The sequence below is a fragment of the Herpailurus yagouaroundi genome, unplaced genomic scaffold (assembly GCF_014898765.1).
Source record: "Herpailurus yagouaroundi ecotype Mexico unplaced genomic scaffold, PumYag 192, whole genome shotgun sequence".
NCBI lineage: Eukaryota > Metazoa > Chordata > Mammalia > Carnivora > Felidae > Herpailurus > Herpailurus yagouaroundi.
The window spans coordinates 8,629,829-8,653,177 of record NW_024412423.1 but is presented as its reverse complement, the minus strand read 5'-3'; the positions used below and the strand labels follow the sequence as shown (position 1 = coordinate 8,653,177).

Genomic DNA, 23,349 nt, shown 5'->3' with positions numbered 1-23,349 from the left:
GAAGGAAGGAAGGAAGGAAGGAAGGAAGGAAGGAAGGAAGGAAGGAATTTTATATGCTTAGCCATGCCCTAAAACCAAAGCATACTACATATACAGTCTGAAATTAATGCTAGGTAGTTATCTATCTACATTATATATGCACACACACACACACACACACACACACACACACACACACACACCATTTTGCAAAGGGTTTTAGTTACTGAATAATTCTGGAGCTGAGTCCCAAGCGAGCAATTTTATTCCAGGGAGAGCAAGTATCTAATGTTTGTTTAATGACCCAATAGAACTTGGATAATGAGACAATTGAGGGTTGAGAAAGGTACACCATCCATCACAGTGAGTCTAATGCTAGTGACATACTGTTTATTTACAGTGCAATATAGGAAGACCTATGGCTCACACTTCCAACACAAACAGAACAATAAAAAGTACTTAAATCCATTTATATTCATTTTAAAATGAAACCCATGGGGTGATGTCAAGATTTCTACTCTTTCTGACAGAGATATAGTATTTATCAACAGCAGTATGCCTCGTTCTTCAAACAGAGCACAGTGGGGGCTTGGATTTCTATAACTCGTGTTCCACTCTAATAGAAAAACAATGAAATTGGAGAAAAAGAAGAGTTATTCGATCATCTACTTTATCTCCATAGTTATGTCTATGAGACATGCTGTCTCCATTTTTTCCCAGGCCTGTCATTCACTGATGATTTCCAAAAAAAATTTTCTCCACTTCTCTACAGCATGGTACAATACAACTTATCTGTCACTGATTCCTTTTTCTCTTATTAAGGTCATCCCATTCTACTTAGTGAATTCTGTAGAGTACAATATTTGTGATCCTTTTCTTTGGCAAAAAATAATTTTGCTATGTGTAAAAACTGACATGCACAGTGTGGCACCTGGGTGGCTCAGTTGGTTGAGCGTCCAACTCTTGATTTTGGCTCAGGTCATGATCCCAGGGTTGTGAGATCGAGCCCCACATCAGGCTCCAACTGAGTGTAGAGCCTGCTTGAAATTCATTCTCTCTCTCTCTCTCTCTCTCTCTCTCTCTCTCTCTCTCTCCCTGTCTCTCTCTCTCTCTCTCTCTCCCCCTCTGCCCCTCTCCCCTGCTTGCTCTCTCACATATGTGTTTTTAATTTTAAAAACTGATGTGCATATTAAATCCTAACTTACTAAGCCATTCACAGGTTGTCGCATCATATACTACCTCTATGTTCTTGCTTTTTTCCTTCAGGTTTTAATGGCTACTGTACCAATGACTCACACTTTTACAAAGATCATTTATAAAGTGAGGAAAAATAATTCTACTGTACCTTATATAATTTGAAAGTGAAAGAAATGTATCCAGCTACATTAGGAACACATGTCCAGATGCACAAAGTTATATCTAACATTTAGGAAAGTCAAAGTGAGGAGGGTTTGGAGTTTCTGATTGCTGTCCTTCCACGTGGTGAGCAGTTCAATTCATCAAATAGAGGAAAATTCCATTATAATTTTAGCACCAAGAGATCAGCTCCTCATTGGTCTTGCTCACTGATTAACCCTAATACTAAGCATAATGCCTGGCATGTGGCTGATGATGCCCTTGTTAGAAATATTATCTTGTTAGAAATACTTTGCTAATTTAAAACTGCCAAGTGTTAATGATAAGAGAAATATTTCTGAAAATGTTAATCCATAAATATTAAGATTCAACCTTTGGCAATCCCTTTATGCTCTTCATCTTTTTAGTGATGTTTTCAATAGAACCTACCTTCAAAATAATAGAAAATACAAAAACAATTTTTTAACTTGCCTTTAAACCACTAACTTTATTAGTTCTCTCCCAGCAAACTTATCTCATTTAACTGTTGTTTTTTATTATTTTACTTATTTTTTTTTGAGAGAGAGAGAAATAGTGTTCACATAGGCATGTGCACACACAAGTTGGGGAGGGGCAGAGGGAGACGGAGAGAGAGAGAGAGAAACAGAGAGAGACAGACAGACAGACAGAACCCCACGCAGGCTCCATGCAGTCATCATGGAGCCCGATGCAAAACTCAATCCCACAACTGTGAGATCATGACCCAAGCTGAAAGCAAGAGTTGGTGGCTTAACCAACTAAGCCACTCAGGTGCCCCACATTTCTCGGTTTTTAAATTTGGTTTTCTGGAATAATTTTCATAGCCAGAACAATTTCAAGTTATTTTCAAAATTATTAATAGAGATATACTCCCTTTGTACTCACTGAGAAAAAGAACATCAAACTTTAGACATATGTGACCTGATAAACAATTGCTAATGGAAAACACAATTTAATTTGCCATAATTCCTATTTCTAATATCGTACCCATACTTGGACTTTCACCTCATGATAATCTTAAACATAGAATGTGTTAATGCACTTTCATCTTTGGTCATATTTTCTATCTTGCTTTAAAAATCATTACCATGGTTATATTACCCAAGTCTTCCAACACTTTTCAAATAGTTCTATATTGGCTCAGTAATAAGCAAAGTGAAAATATAAAAATCAAGTAACAATGTTACTAGATCTTCTTGATAGGTATCCTCTGAGTACTTTAAATTAATTCATGCTTAACCATTACTACATAATTGCAACAATGACCTTATTATTTGGAAAAATGTCCATATATTGGTCATAAATTTTTAAAGACTCACATAATTAACAATTTTGCAGGGGAAAATTTGACATCCCATGGCCCTTTTTAAGCAACTCAGATTCTGATTCATGCATCATGATTTTACTCACCGGTTCATCAATTTAATGTTGAGCACCTACTAATTCCCCAGTCCTCAACTAGTGCTGGAGATTCAGAGGTAAAGACAGACAAAAAATTTTTTACATTTTATTTTTGAGGGAAAGAGGGAGAGAGAGACAGAGCATGAGCAGGGGTGGGGCAGAGAGAGAAGGAGACACAGAATCCAAAGCAGGCTCCAGGATCTGAGCTGTCAGCATAGAGCCCGATGAGGGGCTTGAACCCACGAACCTCGAGATCATGACCTGAGCCGAAGTCAGATGCCTCACTAACTGAGCCATTCAGGTGCCCCAAGTTCCCTCAATTCTTGGAGTGAGAATCTACCATGATATTACATCTTTCATTCTTTTTTTTCTGTATACCTAGACTGTGGTGTCATGTTTTGGGAAGTTTCCCCTTCAGACGGAGACCTCAGTAAAAACTGCAGGTTTGGTATAATAATATGACAGGAAGTGAATACAGGTACATAATAAATCCACAAGAATATGTGACAGAGTCCATGATGCCCTAACCCAAATCAACTTTCTCTTCTTTTAGGCACATAGCTAGATTACATTGTCCAGCCTCCATACAGTTAGTTCTGGCTGTGTGCATGAATAGGAAATGTGAACCAAAGTGAAGTGTGCTTCTTCCAGCCTTGGTCTGAAAATCTCTCTAGGGTATCTCCATGCTCTTTCCTACTTAGGACAGACTGGAATGAGGGGAGTGTTGTGTTACCGAAGTCCACTATGGTGAAAATGGCAGCAGTAAGTGGGTAAGAAACAGTAAGCCGTAAGTGGGTGGCTCAATTGGTTAAGTATCTGACCCTTGATTTCGGCTCAGGTAAAGATCCCATGGTTTGTGAGATCGAGCCCTGAGTAGGGCTGTCAGCACAGAGCCTGCTTGAGATTTTCTCCCTCACTCTCTCTCTCTCTCTCTCTCTCTCTGCCCCTCCCCTACTCACACACTTGCTTGTTTGCTCTCTCAAAATGAATAAATAAAAACACAAAGCATGCCAAAATGGTGACACCCAAATTAGCAACGTTTAATCAGCTGTGCTGGGTATCTTCTGTCTCTTCACATCTATTTCCCACTGTCAGTGTGGCAGTGTTGGAGAAGCCAATTTCTTCAAACCCCCTAATAAGGGTCAAAACTAGAAAAAAAAAAAAAGGCTTTGAGCACAAAGTCACAGTAAGCTTTCTCCATTAGACAAGGAACTGAGCCCTGCAGCAAAAAATTAAGGATGCTGCCTTCTTACCAAAACCTCTTGTTCAGATGGCAACTACTACTATGTTGAAAGAAATAGGCATGGAAGTAAAGAAGCAGAGAAATAAAGCAAGCTAGAGAAGTAAACCTAAAGGAAAAAGGAAAAAGACATTGTCTGTGGTTACTAGCACTTGGAATATACGTAAACCACTAAATTAGAACCCCCCAAAACTTTTTTGAGGTAATTCTACAGTCAAGAACTATGAGTTTAGCCCAAAAAATAAAATTAAAATTAAAAAAAAGAGACTGAATGTAAAACAATCCTTGGGCTCCCAATTGCATAAGATTAAGAAATGGACTTTGGAAACTACACAGCTCCCTAAGAGAATATTCTCCAGGACCCATTTTACTTTAAAAAAAATTTTTTTTTTAATTTTTTTTTTCAACGTTTATTTATTTTTGGGACAGAGAGAGACAGAACATGAACGGGGGAGGGGCAGAGAGAGAGGGAGACACAGAATCGGAAACAGGCTCCAGGCTCTGAGCCATCAGCCCAGAGCCCGACGCGGGGCTCGAACTCACGGACCGCGAGATCGTGACCTGGCTGAAGTCGGACGCTTAACCGACTGTGCCACCCAGGCACCCCTAAAAAAAATTTTTAAGTTTATGTATTTATTTTGAGCACACAAGCTCGAGTGGAGGAGGAGGAGAGAGATGGGGAAACAAAGAATCCCAAGCATACTCATCGTTGTCAGCACAGAGCCCAATGCAGATCATGACCTAAGCAGAGTTCCAATGCTTAACCCACTGAGCCACTCAGGCACCCCTCCAGGGCCCATTTTAAAAGTGTCTGCAGACAGGGGTACCCAGGTGGCTCAGTGGGTTAAGCATCTGACTCTTGATTTGGGCTTAGGTCATGATCTCACAGTTCATGAGACTGAGCCCCGCATCGGGCTCTGTGCTGATAGCACTGGGAGCCTGGTTGGGATTCTCTACCTCCCTCTGTATCTGTCCCTCCCTAACTTGTGCTTCCTTCTCTCTCTCTGTCTCTCTTTCTCTCTCTGTCTCAAAATAAATAAAGATTTTTTTTTAATAAAAAATAAAAGTGTCTGCAGACGTAAATATAGAAGGAAGATCCTTCCAGAGGATGGGAGCTAAGTCCATGGAGATCAACTCACAAGGAAGTTCTTCCAGAAAACAGAACCAATATCTAATCATGACACTTCCTCGTCTGCCAGTGTAGACAAGTCTAAAGATTGCCTTTCCAGAAGGATTCCAGCATTTTTCTGCACTAAAGTAAGCCATGAGTTTCCCATCCACACATTGTCAAAGTAGAGGTTTCTTATGATTACTATGCACCTGCTTTACTAAAGTATGCTATTTTCTAGGTCACAGGATTTAAAATATAGTAACAGAGGACTGGTCCTGACTGAGAGAAGTAGACATCTTCCAGATATCCTGTGAAGGACTGGGAAAGGGGGGCAGTGATGGAAAGGGGCTGTAGGTTGTCTCACTGGGAAAAGGATGGGTCTGTTTTAAATATGAGGCAAAGGCCACTGATTAGTATTTCAGAAGCAGTAGGGTAACCTGTGGCAAAAATTGCTTGCTATTCACAAGTATATATATTCTCTTCTTCAAGGACACAATCAGACACTAATTTTTCAGCCTTCCTCGCATTATCATGTGACCATGAGATGGTGTTAAAATGCAATTTCCAGGCCTAGCGAACCAAAATGTCTCAAAATCTGACCTCATTTGTTTCACTAGGATTAGACTACCATGATGTCCTCAAGACCTCATCACAGTTCTCATTATTATGAGCACCTATGTGACAGACAGCAGAGAAGACAGCTGTCCCTGACAGAAGTCACAACTGCCTTGTATTTCTGGGTGAGAAAAAAAATTGACTTATCCTGGCTAAGGATTCTTGGTAACAGTGGCTAGCATTGGGCTAACCCAAAAGCTAAGTTTTATTTTATTTTTTTTATTCTTTATACACATTCTTTTTATTTATTTTTTTATTTCTTATATTAAATACAATTTATTTTCAAATTGGTTTACATACAGCACCCAGTGCTCATCCCAACAGGTGTCCTCCTCAATGCCCATAACCCGCTTTCCCCTCTCCCCCACCCCTATCAAGTCTCAGTTTGTTCTCAGTATTTAAGAGTCTCTTGGGGCACCTGGGTGGCTCAGTCGGTTAAGTGTCTGACTTCGGCTCAGGTCATGATCTCACAGTTTGTGAGTTCAGGCCCCACATTGGGCTCTGTGCTGACATCTCAGAGCCTGTAGCCTGCTTTAGATTCTGTGTCTCCCCTTCTCTCTACCGCTCCCCTGCTCACTCTCTGTGTCTCTCTGTCTCTCAATAATAAATAAATGTTTAAAAAAAAAGAGACTCTTATGGTTTGCCTCCCTCCCTCTCTGTAACTTTATTTTCCTCCTTCCCCTCCCCCATGGTCTTCTGTTAAATTTCTCAGGATCCACATATGAGTGAAACATATAGTATCTGTCTTTCTCTGCCTGACTCATTTCACTTAAACTCCACACCCAAAAAACAAATAATCCAGTGAAGAAATGGGCAGAAGACATGAATGGACACTTTTCTAAAGAAGACATCCAGATAGGCAAGAGACACATGAAACGATGCTCAACGTCACTCCTCATCAGGGAAATACAAATCAAAACCACACTGAGATACCACCTCACTCTGGTCAGAGTGGCTAAAATGAACAAATCAGGAGACTATAGATGCTGGAGAGGATGTGGAGAAACGGGAACACTCTTACGGGAACACTATTGGTGGGAATGCCAACTCATGCAGCCGCTCTGAAAAACAGTGTGGAGGTTCCTCAAAAAATTAAAAATAGAACTACCATATGACCCAGCAATAGCACTGCTAGCAATTTACCTAAGGGATACAGGAGTGCTGATGCATAGGGGCCCTTGTACCCCAATGTTGATAGCAGCACTCTCAACAGTAGCCAAAGTATGGAAAAAGCCTAAATGTCCATCAGCTGATGAATGGATAAAGAAATTGTGGTTTACATACACAATGGAATACTACTTGGCAAAGAGAAAGAATAAACTATGGCCTTTTGTAGCAACGTGGATGGAACTGGAGAGTGTGATGCTAAGTGAAATAAGTCATAGAGAGAAAGACAGATACCATGTTTTCACTGTAATGTGGATCCTGAGAAACTTAACAGAAACCCATGGGGGAGGGGAAGGAAAAAAAAGTTAGAGAGGGAAGGAGGCAAACCATAAGAGACTTTTAAAAACAGAATAAACTGAGGGTTGATGGGGGTGGGAAGGAGGGGAAAGTGGGTGATGGGCATTGAGGAGCGCACCTGTTGGGATGAGCACTGGGTGTTGCATGGAAACCAACTTGACAATAAATTTCATATTAAAAAAAGAAGAAGAAGAAGTGGTTTATATATACAATGGAATACTACTTGGCAATGAGAAAAAATGAAATCTGGCCATTTGTAGCAACGTGGGTAGAAATGAAGGGTATTATGCTAACCAAAAGCTAAGTTTTAAAATGCAAGTTTCAAAGTCATTCACCTATAGATTTATTAAGGCTGAACACATTTCAATGCCTCCTTTCATTTTTTTTAATTTTATTTTTTATTTTTTATTTTTTAAAATTTACATCCAAATTAGTTAGCATATAGTGAAACAATGATTTCAGGAGTAGATTCCTCCTTTCATTTTTTTAAATATTTTTTATTTATTTTTGAGAAAGAGAGAGATGGAGTGCAAGTTGGGGAGGGGCAGAGAAAGGGAGACACAGAAAGTGAAGCAGTCTCCAGTCTCCAAGCTGTCAGTACAGAGTCCAACACAGGGCTAGAACCCACAAACTGTGAGATCATAACCTCAGCCACAGTCAGATACTTAACTGACTGAGACACCCAGGTGCCCCTCAATTCCTCCTTTAATGTGTACTACTGGACAAGACAACAGAGCCTGTTTCGTTTTTTTCTCAATTTCTTCAAAATTTTCGGTCACCGGTCTCATTTTCAGATCCCCTGTTACTGGTTTGCATGAGACCAATATAATAGGATATCTATTAAATGACCCACTAACTGATAGGTGCCATCATTTTTCCTGTTATACAGATTTGGAAATGGAGCATAATAGGATAATGCAAAACCTTCCTCAAGATCACATTTCAGAACTGAGGACACAGGATTCAGACGTTATACACAGCCACTCATGGTTATGAGGAAATGCAAACCTGTTGTGAAATTTAGTCCTCCAACATGGCTTCCTTGAGTATTGTGGCTACTAACAGTGTTAACAAAGAATGGCTGTAGTTTGGAAAATACAGGTGAGATTTGGGACATCACATTACAGACGAATTTATTTTTTAGAAAGGAATTCAACAAATAATTCCTATAACCAAAGAGCTTGCGCTGATCTTCTACAAGGGTGTACTTCAGACAAATGTAAAGATTCACAATATCATAGGCTCACATTTATTAGAACAAAAGTGAAGGGCAGGGCTTGATCTTCTCTGCCCCAAAAATATGGTTTGTGAAGGCAAGGTTTGCAATTTTTCAAATATTTTCACGGAACGAAAATACTATTTCCTTCTAGTAAAAGGAAACTATTTCCAGAGCTCATAAAATAAAGCACTATTTTCTGTGCCTCAGTTTTTTCATAAAATATCTTATATTCATACCACGGAAAGTTGGAAGTTCCTTCTAAGAGACTTTCGTAATAACATAGGATGTGGAATGTGTACTTGCTGTAGATACCTAATTAAAACTTTGTTCCCTTATTACAGTATGTTCTATTTCTATGTACATGTGCTTTCTCATTTATTTACTTATTTATTCACTCATTCATTCATTCAGGAGGCATTTACTGGCTGTTTGCAAATCAATTCCAGTGGTCGATATCAACTACTAAAATCTCTCTCCAGCATTCAGAACAATGCCTGGAACACAACATACACAACACAGATATTTAGAGAATGAATGAGTGAATGAGTTAATAACGAGTGAATGAAGCATCTTAGTTTAGCATCTGCAACAAACTTAAACCTAAATATAAGGGAGACCACAGCATGCTCTCAAACCCATCTACATTCAAAACCTGAATGTAGACTTGAGTATTTGGAAGGCAATTCAATGAGAAGTGGATCTGAAGTTTAGACTCAAGCATGGACACAGTGAGTTTAGAAAGACCTAAAACAGGACAATGAACAAACTACAAAGATATGGACATACATAGTGTGCTCAGCATCAATAAGACAATCAGTCGTTATTATCCAGATTCTTTCTTATTATAACCACATGGCCTCAGTGTCCTAAAGTGCTCCTGACAAATAGTCCTCCTAGTGCCTACAGTAGTCTGGGGCTCTTTTACTGCCCAGGGCATTCAAAGGCATGACTCTAGCCCTAAACTCTCAATGTGTCTCCCAACCTACCTTCCTTGCAGAGAGATCCAAGTGTTGAAGTAAATGGCTTACTCTAGACCTGAGGGAAATCACTGCTACTTAAATAAGAGCACATAAAATTGAGGGAAGAAACCACAGATGTTAAATACACATGGTTTGAGAGAACTGTTTGTCCTTAGAGCCTCATGTATTCTTTTCTTACAGGATTACTCACTTCAGAAAGTAATCAATTCCAGTCTAAGGTCATAAGTGGAAGGTTTATGGTGGCTTCTCTGATAAACAGAAATGCCGAGGAAAGTTATCCATTTACTTAAATCACTCAGATGTTAAAGGGGCAAAACATTTACCGAGTTTACTTAAATAAATTTTTTACTGGCATAATTGAGGCTTGACATTATTTTTTTTTAAATTCCATCCACAGCAATCCTCATTAGCCCTCTGTATTACTGGTGGCACTATCTATGAGACTTCATGCTTCCTTTCTGTGTGATACCTCTGAAATTCCTTAACACTTTGATCAGATTCCAAGACTCTGGTTCCACACTCTAATGTCAGAGAAAAGCCATATATATGTATAATATATAGTATATATAAAATAAAAATTTGGTCATTTTCTCAAGTTTAATTTTTTTCCTTCTTTAGATTTATATAATGTATTTCTTTAAATAAAAATACTGTTATACATTATTGAACACTATTACTAGAGAGACTGGATATTCAGAAATGGTGACTTCTGAATTTAATAAATATAACAAAGATTCTAAACACCTAACTCAGGAATGTGACAACAATACATGTAGAATTCCATGTGTATGGTTTAAAAGGAGGAGGGAACCCCTCATTTAATGGAGTATAGTTGTTACATTATGGGTGCCAAGTAGAATTTGACAGGCCATAACGAACACTGGCAATTGCTGTCCACAGAAGTTAAATGCTTAATCACAGACTTAACATAGATCACTTATTTTAACATTTAAATTCTCATGTTTAGTGTCTCACCAATACTAAGACTACAGAGGGGAAGCTTTGTTTTTCTATCTTTAAAAATAAATTCAAATTTTTATTAAAGAAAGTAGTTTTATGAGCATTCTTGGTAATACATTTGGACTACCTTCTTTTTGAAGTTAAACTTTTATCAAAATCTAACATGATAGAATGAGTCTATACACAGTTTATACGCAGTCTATATCTATACCCATGTATCACTACTTCCAGAAAATGAACTCAGGTATCCAGGTTTTGGGTTCTACGTGTACTGTAATTCTATAAAATATATTTTTGGAATGCAAGTGGAAGAAAAATACATAAAATGATAAATACAATTAAGGCACAGGGCTTGGAATGTGGCCCTTCCAAGCAAGAGGCTCTGACACTTCAGTTTCATATAGCATAATGCTAAAGTTCCCTCCAGGTGGACACCATGGTTGGCTTCCACATTAGCCATGAACACTCACACAATTTGTGAATACCTTGGGTTTCCATGATTGATATCTGGGCAGTCCTCTCAGATGAGTTAAAAAAAAAAAAAAAAAGTCCAGGGATACCTGGGTGAATCAGTGAGTTAAGCATCTGACTCCTGATTTGGGTTCAGGTCATGATCTCAGGGTTTATGAATTAGAGCCCTGCATGGGGTTCCACACTGACGGTGCAGAGCCTGCTCTAGAGTCTCTCTTTCTCCCTTTCTCTCTGCCCCTTCCCCTTGTGCTCACACACTCTCTAAATAAACAAATAAATAAATAAACAAACTTTAAAAAGAAGATAGGAAGGATAGAAGGAAGGAAGAAAGGGAAAAATAGGCCAATTAGAACATGCACATCCTGTTTCCCCTAAAAATCATGTTCAGAAATCTAATTTGGTATGTGTTTAAAAAGTCTTCTAACATCACGATCTCGCGGTCCGTGAGTTCGAGCCCCGCGTCGGGCTCTGGGCTGATGGCTCGGAGCCTGGAGCCTGTTTCCAATTCTGTGTCTCCCTCTCTCTCTGCCCCTCGCCCGTTCATACTCTGTCTCTCTCTGTCCCAAAAACAAATAAAAAACGTTGAAAAAATTAAAAAAAAAAAAAGTTAAAAAAAAAAAGTCTTCTAACAATTCTGCATGTTAACCCCTTCAATTTCATTGTTTCCTTTTCAACAAGCAGAATACTATGAGGTGGGGGAGGAGAAATATTAGGAACATAAGAGTATGCTTAGTCATGTAAGCTTTTACATAGGCAAATGTTTGGAAAGGGTTATAATCAACCATTAATAAGCGGTTTATGCAATACAATTTGTTTTCATTATAATCATGAAAATTATGTAGTTTCATTTCTAGAAAGAACCTATTAGTTCATTTATTTTTGTCCACATAAAAAAAATAATTCATGATACTTCATCCCACACCCACTCAACTCATTTAAGTCTTTCTGGCTGTATATCTTTTCCAAATCAGAGGATAACATAGGGCAGTTAGACTTGCATTTTTTACTTTGCCTTCAAAGTAGCTCTTGCTAAATGAGTAAGTCATGGTGATGTAATGTTAAGTGCCTCACGGCAACTATAGTTAAGAATACTGTATGGCATATTTCAAAGTAGCTAAGATAGTGGATCTTGGAAGTTCTCACCATAACAACAACAAAAAAACACCTGTTACTATGTATGGTTATGGATCTTAACTAAATTTATTGTGGCAGTCATTTCCCATTGTGTACAAATATCAAATCATTATGCTGTTACACCTGAAACGAATATAATGTTATGTCAATTTTGCCTACATAAAATTTTTGCAAAGTATCTCTTGTTCAGTGTTTAGAAATGCAATGAGTAAATGTGTATAAATTTTCTTCCATCTTTATGATAGGAAAACTGATAAAATCAACTATGGGAGGGTCCATCATATGGCTTTTGGAGTCCAAGAGAATTAAGTATGAATTCCAGTTCTGGTAATGACTTGCTGTGAGATCTCTCTGAGCCTCAGTTTCTACATCTGTAATGAAGATAAATGAAGTGCATTGGGATGATTGCCTAGAGAGAGCAGGAAATTGAGAGAGGGGAAATAGGGTTAAAATGAAATAAACCTGTGCCTGGGTGATACATTTGGTTAAGCGTCCCACTCTCAATTTTGGCTCAGGTCATGATCTCATCATCTGTAGAGCTTGAGCCCTACATTGGGTTCTGCGCTATAAGTGTGGAGCCTGCTTTGGATTCTCTCCCCCTCTGCCCCTCCCCTGTTCATGCTCTCTGTCTCTCTTCCTCTCTCTCAAAACAAACACCCTTTAAAAAAATCCCCAAGCCCAGTGAAAAGAGGAGAGGAAGAAGTTATCTTAACAGAGAAAGAAAGAGATTTTCAGTAGAGAAAACCACCTGGATAGGAGGAGTGGCAATTAGTGATGTGACAGGTGTTCTGATGCAGCTTACAGAGCAAACACCACATGATGTCTCAGATCTCACTCTCTTCCCTGCTTTCAACAACTCCATTGGCTTGAGGGTGTGAGAGTCTGTTGACACAAACCACACAGATCAACCTAATAAGAAGAGAGCCATGAGGAACAGTGGGAAATAGAAGTGAAGAGACAGAAGATATCCAGCAGAGCTGATTAAACGATGCCAATGAGGCCACCTAGTTCAACAATCTAGGAACACACAGGGATTTATGAATAAAAAGCAACAACCTTTGCTCGATCCTCTGTGTCGAAGTCTGGACTGTGAAGTTACCATGTGAAACCACTTCACACTTGGGCTCTTCTAATGATGACTTCTGAACATCTGAATAACATCAAAATCCTCTTTCTAGACTTATGGAAAGTGCCTACTTATTTTTGCTCTGGAAAATGAAGACTTAGCTAACTTAAACACGCATGCTTTCCTCGGCACATCCAAGTTGTTCCTCTAGTTCTCTGAAAGCTAACTTTGCATATTTAAAAGAAAGTTGGTTTTGTTCAAAATGCTGGACGTCTTTCAATTATAGAGAAAGTTTATTTTATTTGATGAGACAGCTGATTAAGAAAGTGTGTCTTCTCAAATATCCATAACAGTTGAGTAAATTCACCTATAAGCAAACTTGTAAGCTTTAGGAAAGCTTCAATGAGATATAATATGCAGTGAAGTTAATACTTAGGGTATAGTTTTAAGAGCTTTGATAAACGCATATATATTAAATAATAAAGCATTTCCATCACTCCAAAAAAACCCCACGTGCCCGTCTACAAATTCTTTCTCCTGACCCTGGCCCATGGTGACCACTGACCTTATTTCTATCTTTGTAGCTAAGCCTTCACTAGAATGGCATATAAATAGAATCATAAAATGTCATATGTTGTATCTAGTTTCTTCACTAAGCATAAGGATTTTAATTTTTTTTTTCAACGTTTATTTATTTTTGGGACAGAGAGAGACAGAGCATGAACAGGGGAGGGGCAGAGAGAGAGGGAGACACAGAATCGGAAACAGGCTCCAGGCTCTGAGCTATCAGCCCAGAGCCTGACGCGGGGCTCGAACTCACGGACCGCGAGATCGTGACCTGGCTGAAGTCGGACGCTTAACCGACTGCGCCACCCAGGCGCCCCAGCATAAGGATTTTAAAAATCATCCGTTTTGCTGAATATGTCATTAGCATTTCTTTTTTATTCCCATTGTATGAATAAGTCACTTTTTATCCATTCAGCCACCAAATGTGTTAAGATTTTTAATTTTAAGAAAGAAAGTACACAAAACAGGGTCTATAACAGATAATGTTCCTGATAGAAATATATGTGCTATAGTATGTAGCCCTGATTTTCAGTTGTGGTTTCTCTTCCGGATAATTTACTTTCATTTATATCTAGTGTATTCTTTTGAAAATCAGGCCATTGCTTTTGAAAATTTCTTTGTAATTTTATTTATTTTGAGAGAAAGAGAACATAAGCAGGGGAGGGAGAGACACAGAATCCCAAGCGGGCTCCACTCTGTCAGCATGGAGCCCAATGCGGGCCTTGATTCCACATACAGTGGATGATGACCTGAGCCGAAATCAAGAGTCGGATGCTTAACTGACTGAGCCACCCAGGCGGCCCTGCTTAACTTTTATTTGAAAAGGAAAAGGATGTAATTTTCAAATGTAATTGAGGGAAAAATTTTTTGTAAGACTCCAACACAAATTCATGGAATAAAACACAAATTCTGCAACTTACAAGAACAGAGACTACCTTTTTAAAAATCTAAGAAAAATCTTGTAAACGTCTTATACAATTCCTATAATAAAAAATATAGCAAACAACAATTAAAAATTTTAAGAACTGAGAGCTAATTTTTACGCTATTTTTAAAACATACAGAGCATATTTTCCTAAAGCAATTCATTTCATCAGAGTGGCAGATGTCAACACAGTGCTTTAGCTCAAAGAAAATTGTGCTATTTTTAACTTTTTAATTTATCAATCAGGGTAATAATACAAACAGGGCTCTAGTATTCACTACTGCTGTCTAGAAGGCTAAAGTGTAACCTTTTGTGGCAAAGCAAAACTATAATATCTGAAAGCAATTTAACAGAAATGATATGCTGAGTAACCGATGGGATGGATTTGCTAACCACTCATAAATAGGAGAAATGGAGAATCATTTTATCAAGAATCACTAAAATACATAAGGGAGAAAAGTAGCTTTTACTTAGCCTTTATAAAAGATTCCTGGGGCGCCTGGGTGGCGCAGTCGGTTAAGCATCCGACTTCAGCCAGGTCGCGATCTCGCGGTCCGTGAATTGGAGCCCCGCGTCAGGCTCTGGGCTGATGGCTCGGAGCCTGGAGCCTGTTTCCGATTCTGTGTCTCCCTCTCTCTCTGCCCCTCCCCCGTTCATGCTCTGTCTCTCTCTGTCGCAAAAATAAATAAACGTTGAAAAAAATAAAAATAAAAAAAATAAAAGATTCCTGATACATTAGGATAGGAAATTTCATTTGGAATAAATTTTTATTGGTTTATCAAGATCAAAAGGAAATAAGAGCAATTATTCAAGCAGGACTATAAGCAAGATGTGTTTCCTCCACAGCTCATGATATTCTGGGAAGAAATTTCTGGTAGAGACGGAGACAGATGAAAAACAATTTGTTCTGATATAAAGATGAAATAAACAGCTTGCTAACTGCTGTAGAAACCAAAAATGTAACTATAGGAAGAATACAAGAGCAAGGGAGAATTTAAAAAATTTTTCTTTTTACATTTATTTATTTTTGAGAGACAGAGCACAAGTGGGGGAGGGGCAGAGAGAGAAGGAGACACAGAATCCAAAGCAGGCTCCATGCACTGAACTGTCAGCACAGAGCCCCATGCGGGGCTTGAACCCATTAACTGTGAGATCACGACCTGAGCCAAAGTCGGACGCCCAAACGATTGAGCCACCCAGGTGCCCCACAAGGAAGAATTTTTTAAGTAGAAAGGCAATCATTTTTACAATTCTTCAGCATTCTTTTTTGTTTGAAATTTATCCTGAGGTCATGCTGTTTCTTTTTTTTGTTTGTTTTTTTTAATGTAATTATTTTGAGAAAGAGAGAATGAGGAGGGGAGGGGCAGAGAGAGTGGGAGAGAGAGAATCCCAAGCAGGCTCTGCACTGTCAACACGGAGGGCTCAAACCCATGAACCATAAGATCATGACCTGAGCTGAAATCAACAGTCAGACACTCAATTGACTGTGTCACCCAGGTGCCCTGAGGTTATTCCTAATAGCATATTATCCTATCTACTACTGAGTGCATATTCCACTTCATCAGGAAATTCATCCATTTTCAGGTGCAATTCAACTCAATGCATACGATGTCTCTGTCAGATCCCCCAAGACTTAGATTTTATTTCATTGAACAATGTAGATAATAAAACAGCATTTGGGAAGTTAAGCCAGAGATAATAAAAAGATAGTTTCTCCAGAATAAGAGAGGTTTATGTATTTACAGACTTCACAATAAAGAAGAGCCATAGGTGAAGCAATCATGCCAAAGACATTTACAATGTGAGAAAGAAATATGAAAGTTACAGGGTATAAAATAAAGAGTATTAGCAAACAAGTTTTGCTCTGTTTACTCACTGCCCAACCCTAAAATAAAGGCGAACACACAACAAACACATGGAGACAAGATAATCAAGATTGAGCAAATATGCCATCATGAGCTCCAAGTGTTGTGAGTGAAAAGGGATCCTAGGTATTTATAAATCATGGATAAAAAGAAAAAAAAAGGATTAGATAAACTATAAACGGGAACTTCATGTCTTATCCAACTCCCTTCACATAAGTGCAAATTACGCTAAGTGGTTGAAAAGGGTGGAAAGCATCTATGTTGTTTGTTTCAGTTGTTTTCAGTGTCACAGGAATGAAAATGTCAGTTCCTCCTGTATTGGATCAGTTTATGTCCCCAAGAGAAACTTTCCTTTTGTGGCCAAAGATTTTACCTTTTGACCATAATCATCCATAACAGTATTCCTTTGACATTATGCACATGCTTACTGGCAACAGTACCAACAGAAGAATTATACAATATTAACATCACAAGAGACTGAACATTGTGCTTAAGCAGTAACATGAATAGGAAGCAGGATTTTGCTAAGAATCTACCTGCAGGCCAAGAACAGACCCATCTGAGATTCATCAATGGGTTGGAGACATTGTCCACAGTATTCAAGGTGTGTCAGAATCTGGTTCTTCAGGGTTTATGCAGAAAAAATAAATCTTCGGCACAACAACTAGGGGAAGTCTGTTGAAGTAGTTGCCCTGACACTCCTGCAGAGGGCTCATGGCTGCCTTGTAAACTAGGGCCTACGATGAATGCAACCTGAGTGTGTTCATTCATTCAACCCAAAACAGCCATCTGACGCACCATGTTACAAGCTGGGAATACAACAGTCAAGAGGACAAGCAAATTTTATTCTGTATTGAAGCTCAAAAAAGTCACAGGTGATTGGGGCGCCTGGGTAGCTCAGTTGGTTGAGCGTCCGACTTCGGCTCAGGTCATGATCTCGAGGTTCGCGGGTTCAAGCCCCTCATCAGGCTCTGTGCTGACAGCTCAGAACCTGGAGCCTGCTTCAGATTCTATGTCTCTCTCTCTCTTTGCCCCTCCCCTGCTCACGCTCTGTCTCTCTCTGTCTCAAAAATAAATAAAAACATTTTAAAAAATTTAAAAAAAGTCAGAGGTGATAAACGCTATGAAGGAAATAATGTCACCATGAGTCTCTGGAGCTCAGGAAGCAAGTGGAATTATTTTGATGGAGCCAGGAAAGTGGGACCTTGAATGGGAGCCTCAACACTGAACAAACAAGGGTCATGCTTGAGAAGTGAGGACATTCCAAGCTGAGAGAACAATGGCAGCCTTACTATGTTACTTAACCTCTAAGGACCTCATTTCCAAGTCCATGAAAAGGATGACAAAGCCTGTCCTCTAAGGTACCTAGAAAACTTAGGGAAAATGAGTCTGGCACATTCCACAGTGAGGGCTCTATAGCCACTCTCATCACTAACTCTCTGCATTGACGCTCCCTCCTTGATACACCCTGAGGGTCAGAATTGCATATCTACTCACGGTGAGGGGGGGCAATATCAAAACTGTTTGAAGACAAGAAACATTTTAAGAAAAACAACTATCAAGAAAATATGCATGCATTCCAGAAAACTTACAAAGAAGGTGTTTTATACTTGCAAATGAAACAATGTAGGGTCAGTGAAACTACAAAGTTGAGGTCAAACTCCTGAGCAAGAGTCTTCTCAAGCTGCACATGAACAAAGACAGCCTCCGAGGAAAAGAATATTGGCTTACCTGCAGAACATCACACAAAGTAATGAGGTTTAAAAAAAAAAAAAAAAGACCACTTTTACGTGTGTGTGTGTGTGTGTGTGTGTGTGTGTGTGTGTGTTTCCTTCCCAGAAAAATTAGTGTCTTTTTTCATTTTTCCTATCTGAGATCTCACCATGACCTTTTTTAAATGACATGCTACAAAGATAGATACAACAGCACAGAAGGAACAGGAAGAGCATTGGTTTTCCGGATCATGCTGGGAAGGGAAGGAGAGTCCTTTTCTTCCCAGCTTTCTTACTCCCCACCTCTCCCCTTGCCCTGCCACAGACAGTTTGGGAGAGATTAAAACTAATGAGATCTAAGTAGGTAATTTCATATAGTTAATACCACTCACCCAGCAGGAGAGCAAGATAAAAGATTCAAGATAGGGAAAAGGAAGGGCTAGGGAAGCCAAGTATTAGGATTCAGAGTGCCTTTGATAAAGAAGCTAGTAGGATCCAGTAAAAAAAAAAAAAAAAAAAAAAAAAAAATTGTAGTCTAATTAGCAAGCGAATTGCCAAAAGACATACATTCCCACAGAAGTCAGTATACTGTAAGTATGATCATTTGGGCTTTGAAATAGGAACTAGAACTAAATACCTGAACTAACAGTGAATGAAATCTGGTTTGGGAAGTACTAAGTGAAAAACTCCACATTTCCCTTTAACTGAAGCTATATTTTAAAATACTGTATTAACGTAGAGATAGCCAGAGGGTCTGAGTTTTCTTCAGTGGGATTTATACAAGCACATTTAAAAATAAAAAACCAAGAATACATGATATTCTCTAAGAAAACATTACTTACTGTTGGTCTGAAAGAGATACTTATTAAATTCCTTTTGGACTTAGGTTTGCTCACATGTTCACTTCCAGGAAAAGACTACTTGTGACATTAACAAGAAGCAGGCCTCTGTTTCCCAGTAACTGTTGGGAAACGTCAATGACTCATTTATGGGAGTAAACAAAAGGATTAAGGAGAGAAGAGCTATTTCACAACTATAAATACATACTAAAGTTACAGAGCTCTCTCCCAGAAAAAGCTATAAAGAACACTGGGGAAAAAATGAAAAGAGTTTTTGTACAAAGTAAACATACAGGAAAGCAGTAAAAAGAAAAAAAGAGTTTAGTACTTTTAATCTATGCTGAGTGAAATAAATCAGAGAAAGACAAGTACTATGCCATTTCACTCATACGCAGGATCTCAAAAATGAAACCATCAAAACAGAGAAAGATTCATAGATAGAACAACCTGGTGGTCCCCAGCAGGGAGGGAAGTGGAGGGAAGGGAGTAAGAGGCGAAGGAGATTAAGAGGTGCAAACTTCTTAAAAAATAAGTACTTAAAAAATAAGTACGTTGTAGGGTCATCTGGGTGGCTCAGTTGGTTAGGCAACCAACTTCGGCTCAGATCATGATCTCACAGTCCGTGAGTTTGAGCCCCGCTTCAGGCTCTGTGCTGACAGCTCGGAGCCTGGAGCCTGTTTCGGATTCTGTGTCTCCCTCTCTCTCTCTGTTCCTATCCCACTTGTGCTCTGTCTCTCTCACTCTCAAAAAAAAAAAAAATAAATAAACATTTAAAAAATTAAAAAAATAAGTACATCGTGGAGATGCAATGTACAACACAGGGAATATAGTCAATAATATTGTAATAACTTTGTAGGGTGACAGATGGCAACTAGACTCCTAATTTTGTAATGCCTAAAAATATTGAATTATGCTGTATACCTGAAACTAATATAATACTGCACATCAACTATAAGTCAGTAAAATAAAAACTTGAATCTAGATTGAAAACATGTGGCTTCCAGAGAAAATCAAGAGTATATTAGAATGTTTGGTTTGCTTTTGCTTTCATGCCAGCTTCCTTTAGCCTTTTGGTCTCTTTGTATTCAGTGTTAGAAAATGGCCATTAGCACCACCTACCACATCAATTTAATGAAAGAACCATTTCCTGAAATATTTAATTCATAGCACTAACAGATTTTTTAAATTTCTTTAGGTTTAACTCTTTACCAAAGATTATGCACATACTATAGTCTTTACGTACAATGTACAATATTAGAAAAAAAGCTACTCGGGGAAAAGGATTCTTCTGATATAATAGTAAATCTTAGGCAAAAATTTTTTTTTGAAATTTTATGTTTTAAATTTTGAAATAATGGTCAACATACATAATAAATTGCAAGAATAGTAAAAGCAACCCCCATACCCTCTTTACCTAAATCCCCAATTGTTAATGGTTCACTGCATTTGCCTCATTACCTTCCCATTCTCTCTCTGTATATATGGACTTTTTTTTTTCTATTGGATGGGATGCCCTATCACCTCTAAATACTGTAGTGTTTTCTCCAAAAATAAAGAAACCTCCATATGTTATGACCACACACCCTTTTTATTCAGTTAAATAACAGAGCTAACAACATTGACCCAACACATAGATCCCAAAATTTAACATAACCTAATAATACCTCTTTAACCATTAAGTTCCAGCAACCTACCCAACAATACTGCATTTAGCCGACATGTCTCATCAGATTCCTGCAATCTGATTAGTTTCTCCTCATTTCGCCAGCGCTTGAGGGGCTTCAAGGCTTTCATGCTATAGGATAGCCCTTGGTGTCTGACATTTCCTCATGACAAGACTGAGCATCGCATCAAGAGGCACACTCGGGTAATGTCCCACCACTGGTGATATTCAAATTATCACCTGGTTTCTGCCAGTTTCTTCAATGGAAACCCACTTTTGCACAAGATGGCTGGGCCAGAAAGGATAAAGAAATACTATCACGGAAGTTGAGGTCCCAGAGTTGGATGGCAGTGCTGTTCTCAGCATCATGCACTGTAGTAAAGCTTCCTCCCCTTGTTTTGGTTACTATTGTATGGGGAGGTATTTTGATTACTATCTCATGGAGAGGTATTTTGATAACATCGATATTCTGTTCCTCATCAAACCCCTACAGGCAAGCCTTTAATTGATGGTTCTCACCTGTGCCTACTACCCAGGTGCTAGTTGCTAAACAATGATTGTGTATTTCATCATTTCTTCTTTATCTATCATTGATAATCTACTCTGAAGTCCTTTTCCTTCTTCCTTATTTATCTACTTATACAAGTGTGGAGTGGTGGATTTCTCTTTTATTCATTAAGTAGCAATCTCATACTCTCATTATCTATTTTGATATTTAAACTGTCATACGGTTGGTGAGCTCCTTCAAACTTACATCTGTGTTTTGCTTTTTTTTTTTTTTGCCATGTTTCAATCAGCCTTTAACCATTTAATTATTTTATGCATAACAATATATTATATGCTAATCTTAATACCCCTGTTATATGCTCACCGGCTCCAGCTCTATAATCCAAGGAGCCTTGGTTCCTTTTAGTGGAAGATTATTTCTAGAAATCAAATCCAAGTGTTTGGTGTATACATTACTAATAGAGTGTCATAGTTCATGGTCTTTCAGTAAACAGAGTTAGGAAATACAGGGAGCTATAGAGATTCGTGTATATATAATTTTTATATGTAATCTATTTGCAAAGTTACATAGATATAAAATCATATTCATATACATATGTTTATGTAAACACACAATAATGCACATAAACCTATAACTCTCAATATCTGGGCATTCACAGTCCTGAGCTTTGTAGGTTTACAAGTATTGGTTCTTAAGGGAGCATTACGATACAGCAAGAATCCCACCGATCCTTAAGTTACAGCTACCTCCCTCGTCTGTTGGGGTCTCAGTGCCAAGGGATTAGGGGGCAAGAGCAAGAATCATCATGCTGGCAGGAACCACTGGCTCTTATCAGAAGAAGGTACAGCTTCTGTTACCTGAGGAGGGCGGGGAGCCATTTTTGGGCACCAAAGTGAACCATTTGAGTATCTCTTGGTATTCCTCTGTTCATTTTTTAAGTTAAATGTTAAAGCTCAAAAGCCCGAGAAGGATGTGACAAGAACCCAGAGCCTTCAGTGTAGAGGGTCTAGATCACTCCACCGAGTAAACCACTTAGGACAGCAAAGTTCTGAGAGTGAGGGCAATCTAGAATGTCAATAGAGGAAGACATTACTTACCACTCACAGGCCTGAGTCTTCAGTTGTGAGGATTATAGTTTGTACCACTGACCTCTCTCTTAGACATCTCCACCAGGAAAAGAGGCCCACCAGAATGCTGGAGTAGCTGCACAGAGAAGAAGCGGACAAACTGTAACAAACACCGCGTTCTCCCGTTCAGATCCCCCCATGCAAGGCTTTAAAGCTAATTCCCTGCTTTTGTGAGGACGGCCTACTGACAGGTGTCAGTACTTAGTCCTTCCCAGGAATTGCCCATGGCTGAAAGAGAGATCTATCACCCTCAAAAACCTTTCAAATGTATTATTTATTCCGCAATTTGAATTATACAAATTAATATATGAATACATTCTCTTCATTAAATGCAACTACAAATAAGGTAATTAAGTTCCTTTAGCTCTACCTTAATACCAGTCACCTTTCCTCTCCACAAAGAAGCACTATTCTTAGTTTGCATTTATCCTTCAAGACCTTTTTCTACACATGTGCAATTATCCCAGTTCTTATCAGTGACCAATGTAAAATTATACATACACAAACGGATGCGAGCTGAGTTCATGCATGCTTGGTAGGCTGAAGTTTGTATTTCCATGCTTTAACATTCATTTGGGTGCGTTTTCTCATGTTTGATAGGGTATATACCCTTATTGTTTTACAGATGTATGCTATGTTTAAGGCATTAGTATTTATGTTCCAGTTTGCTATTTTTTCCCCACTGTAAATAAAGAGTATGATAATTTTTGGAGATATTTTTAGGGGTGCCTGAGTGGCTCAGTTGGTTAAGTGTCCAACTTCAGCTCCGGTCATGATCTCGCAGTTGGTGGGTTCAAGCCCTGGTTTGGGCTCTGTGCTGACAGCTCGGAGCCTAGAAACTGCTTCAGAATCTGTGTCTCCCTCTCTCTCTGCCTCTCCCCCCACTCGTGCTCTGTCTCTCTCTTCTCTCTCTCTTTCAAAAATAAACATTTAAAAATAGTATTTTTTATAAGCCCAAGCAATATACAATATATAATACAGCTAAAATTCCAGAAGTCTATATTTCACAATTTACAAAAGACATTTGAGGGTCACCTGAATGCCTCATTCAGCTAAGCATCAGACTCTTGATTTCAGCTCAGGTCATGATCTTGTGGTTTGTGAGATCCAGCCCCAAGTTCAGGGGGTGA

At 38.7% G+C, this 23,349-nt stretch overlaps 1 long non-coding RNA gene across 1 annotated transcript in view; it reads right to left on the bottom strand.

Moving 5' to 3' along the window:
* LOC121010585 (uncharacterized) overlaps positions 1-22,292 on the bottom strand; it is a 266,333-nt gene extending 244,041 nt beyond the window's left edge. The window contains exon 1 of the long non-coding RNA XR_005781269.1: positions 22,190-22,292. This is a non-coding gene — a long non-coding RNA (uncharacterized LOC121010585). The remainder of the gene's footprint in view (positions 1-22,189) is intronic.
* Between the last annotated feature and the right edge of the window lie 1,057 nt (positions 22,293-23,349).